Source organism: Cibotium barometz, chromosome 39 (genome assembly GCF_041138505.1).
Source record: "Cibotium barometz isolate CiBa-2024 chromosome 39, ASM4113850v1, whole genome shotgun sequence".
Classification (NCBI taxonomy): Eukaryota; Viridiplantae; Streptophyta; class Polypodiopsida; order Cyatheales; family Cibotiaceae; genus Cibotium; species Cibotium barometz.
Window position 1 is genome coordinate 24,823,495 of NC_141084.1, and position 6,125 is coordinate 24,829,619.

Consider the following 6,125-nt stretch of genomic DNA (forward strand, 5'->3'; position numbering starts at 1 on the left):
GTGCCCAGCATTGTTATGATTTTTTATCGTGGCCAGTCGTCGACGCGCCCATAGGAAAAGCATATCGTTTTTCTTAAAAGAAAAAAAGCATCAATTTTTTTTTGGTGTGGTTAGAGCAAGCAAAAGCATTAGCAGTGCTATTTGGTGTTTTTGGCCTAACAAAAAAGAAGAAGCAAAAGCACGAATGTGATTAGTGCTTGCATGCAAGATGTTGAGTGTATGCAAGGTGTTCCACAAAGATTTCGATGAGATCGCAGATGTATAAAAAGATGTTTGCAAGTTTTATACTTTGCATGATCATAAGAAATCTTTGTTGAGACTTGAAGATGCTCTTTGTCAAACATAAGGATCTTTGATAAAGCGAGGAAATGGTTCTATGGCATGGATGAGCATAAAGCAAAAATCGGAGCTATGATTGCTTGATTTCAGAAGACACTTGGCATCAGTTAAAGCATGATGACTATCTAAGCTTATCAGTAACTTGCGATTGTCGCGTACATTTAAGTGTATGGTAGAAAGTTCAATCCATATCAATAGTTAATAAAGGTTTGAGCTGATGTTCTTATCTTGAGCTTGCACTTAGCCTCTTCATCAACGTTATTCACTATAGGTGCGCTTTACCCACTCTCACGCTCTCCAGCTTAATGCTTTTTTTCTTGAACCATTCTTTTTTTTTTCAACCTTTATGCTATATGCTTGATGGGATCGGGGAGGATATTTTTACATCAAAAGGCTTCATTGAGAGCGTGGAGTAAAGGTTGATGCTCATTTTTGTTTACAAATTCTTGTGTATGGGGACATAAAATGAATTTGTTCATATGACTTGTGTTAACTTAATATTTATAAGTTTTGTACATCACCAAACATTACGTGTGGCAGAAGGTCTAGTACGTATTTTACACTCGTGAGACGTATGTGTTTGAGTATGATGGGCTTGGGATGTATGGGTCTAGTCCGTTTCACACTCGATTATTTGAGCTTTTTGCTCTAGTTACTCTGTTATTGGCCTCGTGTGGACATTTGAGTTTTTGCAAGTGAGCATCTACATAAGCATGCATGTATGGGTTATGCATGAGATTGAAGTTTATATTGTGTGCTTTTAGCATGCGATTAGAAGCATAGATATGTTTGATTTTCGCATGCTTGCATCAAGTATGATTGGTCACATGTTTTAATACAGTTGTCTAGTTCTTGTAAGAACACCAATTAAGTTTGTTGATTACTAGTGAAGTGCTTGCTATAGTGATAATCAATAGTTAATGTTTTTTATGGAGTTAAGGATGCACTACTGACACAGGACTAGAAAGTTATGGAGGACAAGAAATTTCCCCCTACTCTCTTTATGTATTGTGTTGACAAAGTTTGAACTCTCTTTCGAGCCGACGCCCAATTATGGGTAGGGCAATTCCTCTCCGGAAACCCGCCGAGTTTGCAGAGTTTTTAGTGGGTGAGCCCAACGGCGGCGGCAAGTCCCACAGTACCTGGGCTCCTTCGGGAGTTCTTGGTCGCTGTTGTGCCCAGTTATTTGGTCTTCCGAGGTCATGCCTTAAGGAAGTAGAGAAACCGTTCTCACAACCGAGACGATGAAGCTAATGACAAAAGCGTTTCTCTGCTCGAGTCTCAGAGACGAGCATGCTCGTCTCTGACCCCGGCTCAAAAAACAAAAACAAAACAAAGTGTAGTACTCTTTCTTGCACAGTAAATTAGCTTTTGCACAGTTGAGAAACCAATGCAATTGGGTTTTTCTCGTAGGTTTTAGTTCCACGTGGATGCAAAGGGACATAGTTGTTGGCCCTAAAGTTTAACTATTTTTATGCATATCACGTGTATATTTGTGTTATGTTATGTTGAGTTCACATCAAATAAGTTGATTTGTGAATTTGTGTCATAAGATCCTATTGTGTCGATCATATTCCTTTGGAAATTTATGGTCAAGGATTTTTCACAATGTTATGTGGCTAGCCTATTAGTGAACATAGTTTGTGTTTGTTGTTAAAAGTTACTAACACACTTCAATATCAAAAGCTATGTGTCATGTGCTCAATACGAACATATTCAAATGAGCTGTTACCTTTCTGAAGAAGTTTGTTACTTAAGGAAATATTCCTTTGATCATTGATTTTTCATTGAGTTCAAAAGGTTTTCTAAAGTTAAATGTTGATGTTTATGTATTGCGAATACAAAACTTTAAGGTTGAATTCTTTGAGTGTTTATGTTGTGTACAAGCACTTAGGTTGGTAATAACTGTAGCGTTTGATCTTGATTTATGTGAGTTGGCTCATAATGGAGTACAATTCACATCTATTATTAGGTAACTTCATTTACGAAGTTTAACCTTAATAAATGGTCACGGTACCTCAAACGTAATCTTTTTAGATTCGTTTAAAAGTATGACTCATCAAAAAGTACCACTTTGGGTCATGAACAAAAACATGTTATCCATGTTGATTCGGGATGGTAAAGACAGTTAATGCCTAGTAAAGTGGCCTATCTATCTATAAATAAAAGTCTATATCCTTGGAAAAGAGGAAAGACTATAAGTTCTCATGGTGACATAATAAAGTGAGGTCTGCTTCGGCCACATCGTAAAGGTGTGAGTATGTGCTTGCAAAAGAAAGTAATGAGACATACTCATTTGTGAAAAGAAAATTTGACCATATTAAAGAGGCACAATTACGAGTGGTTATGCTCGTGGATTCCATAATGGTAGGCATGGTACAAGAAACCTTATTCTATATATGCATAAAAGTTATCAAGCAAATAAGTCTCTTGAAAAAGGTCTACCAATAAAAAGAAATGTCTATGTGGACATTGTTTCACTTATTGAAGTGTAAAGAAAAAGAAGTTATTGCCTAGATCCAAATTCAAGGATGTCCAAACTTTTAAAAGACACGGTCTAGTGTTAATGACCGGTTACTCAAGGTACTTGGGAGAAACTAGGTGGAATGGGATGCCTAGTGACATGTGCTATGCCAACGTATGAGTAATCGAAAAGAGTTGGCCAAGAAAGGTTGAGATTGTCTCATCCAAAAGAATTTCTCGATTGAGTCAACGGTCAAGAAGTAAAAGGTCTCCTCCAAAAGTAGGGGACAACTAGGCTTGCCTTCTTTATTAATACAAATGTAGGGTTCAAAAAGTAAGGGCTGGCTTTCATAAAATGGGGAGGGGGAGTAGGTTACTAAAAGTAGGGGGAGCTCCATCATTTTTAGCCCCCATCATTCTCGTGGGTCAAAGGTACTAAAAGGTAATAGAGCAATCTTATTTGGGAATTGTGTTTGAAAGGAGGTTATCTGTAAGATTGGTTCTAATTAGTGTACACAAGTGTGCACTAGAAAAGGGTGGATGGTAACTACAGGTAAAGCTTCTAAGTGATCATGACACTCGAGAAGTAAAAAAGAGCAATGAAAAGTCATTAACTGCATACAAACCTCTTACCAAGGAAGTATAGCTCCTCTGGAGTACGGATAGGGAGACACAATCCATGGAGCCCCATCTCCTGAGCTGAGAGCAAATTGCTCATGGCCTTAGCGACAAATAAGAAGAGGTATGGTGCCAGAGGACAGCCCTGCCGAATTGAGCGAGAGGGAAAAAGACTTAGAGGCCTGAAACACCATGGATCCACTCCACTAGGAACCCCATCTGGTACATCGTGCCCTCCAAAAAACTCCAATCAACTCTATCATAAGCTTTCTCAAAATCCAGGAGCATAATGAGGTCATGTTGCTCGCTTCCCAAGAAGTGAAGATGATGTCCAGAATGCTCCGATCCTAAACAAAATTTGTCTAAGTGTCATGGATCAAGTTGGGAGGAAAGGCCGAAATCTCCAGCTGCCAAAATCTTGTAGGCGGTCTCAAGGAGGGTGATGGGTCTCCATTGCCGGATCTCCAATTTGTCACCACCCTCCTTAGGAATCAAGTAAATCAACCCCTTAGAGAGCCTCTCCAACATGGCCCCTAGGCTCTTTGGCATGGGACCTCTAGTCATAATCTCATTAAAGGCTGCCTTCCATGAGATCCTAGTGGCGAAGAAAGAAGGAAACTGGAAGCCCATCCGCCCCCAGGCATTTTCCCCTGGGAAGGGCCATCAAGGCCTCCACCATCTCCTCTGCTATGAAGGGAGTCAACAAGAAGGTCCGGAGAGCAGGGGAAACCACCTCTCGTGTGTCACTAGACCCTCTCTCGCGTGTCTACCACCTATGAGGATGATGCGACACCCATGAGGAGAGATCTAAAAAATCCATGGCAATGGCTCTCACATGGGGGAGGTGGGGCAAATATGATAGCTCTATCCTAGCCACACAACCTACGAAGACCATCTCTCTGCCTATGAGGGCCTACAATCTCAAAGAAGTCCCCAATGACTCTCTCTCCGGCCTGGATCCAAAAGAAAGCTCTAGAATGGTATCTATACTCCACCCTCCTCTCCTTGATGGATATGATCTCTGTACAAGCGACACCAAGCTGACTCTCAATCCACAGACTATCATAGGAACTCTCTTGCAGACGCTGGAGAGAAGCAAGACCCTCCAAATGCTCCTCTCCGGCTCACAAAATCCTTCCAATCTACTGTGTGCTGCCCCCTGCAAAAAGCTATTGATCTCATGCATCCAAGGTGCACGCCGCAAAACCAGAGATAAAATCCAATCCCTCTCATATCTGCTCTATCCTGCTGCAAATCTCAAGGTCCTTAATGAGGTTGTCCAAAATCCTAGTGCTCCCATGCATATCTTGCCCCAAGGGTCCTCCAAGGACAAAATAACCAGAGCGTGTTCAGAGAAAGTGGTGCTTGCCAAGATACCAATCATGCCCCTGGGATCACAAGTCCACTCATTCACATAGAATCTATCAAGTCGAGAGAGGTTAGGGCTAGTGCTCTTCGTATCAGACCGCAAGAAACACAAGCTCCCGAGGCTATGCCCAAACTCTGGCAGGTGCTAAGGGTCATGTCCCCTGAGTGCTAGGATCAACTCCTCTCAAGCAGAGTACTCTGCGCCTAAGGCTGTAGACATGCCTCCTCTGAGTCTAACTCAATCATGTTAAAGTCTCCACCCATGCACCAAAAGTCACCCTGAGGAAGGGACTGGCAAACTCTACTCCAAAAGGTGACTCTACCTGCTGTGACGTTTGGGGCAAAAACGTTAAAGAAACCCACAAAGTCCTCTCCAATCCTAATGGTAACCCACTAAGCTCACCCAATGACTAACAAGAGCTGCTCATTGACAGAAATACAAGCTCCCCCTTACGTCTCGTAGGGACCAAAAGGTGTGACTCCTACCTTGTAAAATCTTCTCACGACATGTACACCCCTCAAAAAGAGGGTACGCCCCTCAAAAAGACGGTGCTCCTAGAGAAAAAGAATGTCGACGGATCCCCCAACTTTAGTTCTATGGAGCTCTCCTCTAAGGACGCCTCGCCTTAGAAAGCACAGACCCCCCCAAACCCTGTATGTTCTATGAGGCTATCCGCATATCAATCTCTATGTGGGATGCAAAACTATTAGAACTGCCCTCCACTCGAAGAGTCTTGGATTAGATAGCTTTTATGGAGTTTCAACATGACAAAAACTAGTCAAGGAATCTGTACTCTATAATGGATTTGGGAATAGAGTACCTACTAATCAAAAGCTTGTTATTCTGATGATAATTCTTGTTTTGCATGACTTTGTACCTTCTATGTTCAAAGAGTCCACAAAGCCCTCATCCTTCCATTGATTGTGGTATAACAATGCAATAGCTTTAGGGATTGTGAAGAAGCAGCATCTTGACTCCTTGAAATTCTCCTCCTTGACATGCATAAACAAGAAGAATAGACATGGCTCCTTTTGTATAAGAAGAAGAGACATGGCTCCTTTTGTATAAGAAGAAGAATCATATCTTCTTCTTCTACATAAGACAAAGATTTAAAAAGAAATCAGCATGGCCAATGCGGCAAAGGGATACACCATAGAAAAGCTCCAGTAAATTCAATAAATAGACAAACTGGTGTGAGGCTAGCCAATGCAACTTGTACGTTGCTACTTGGATGTTTAAAACAAGGTTAGTGCTTTGCAAAGGATGCCATACATGTTCTTGGCACCAATTTAAGCATAACACAAAAAGAATGGATTGTAAACATAGAGCACTCCCC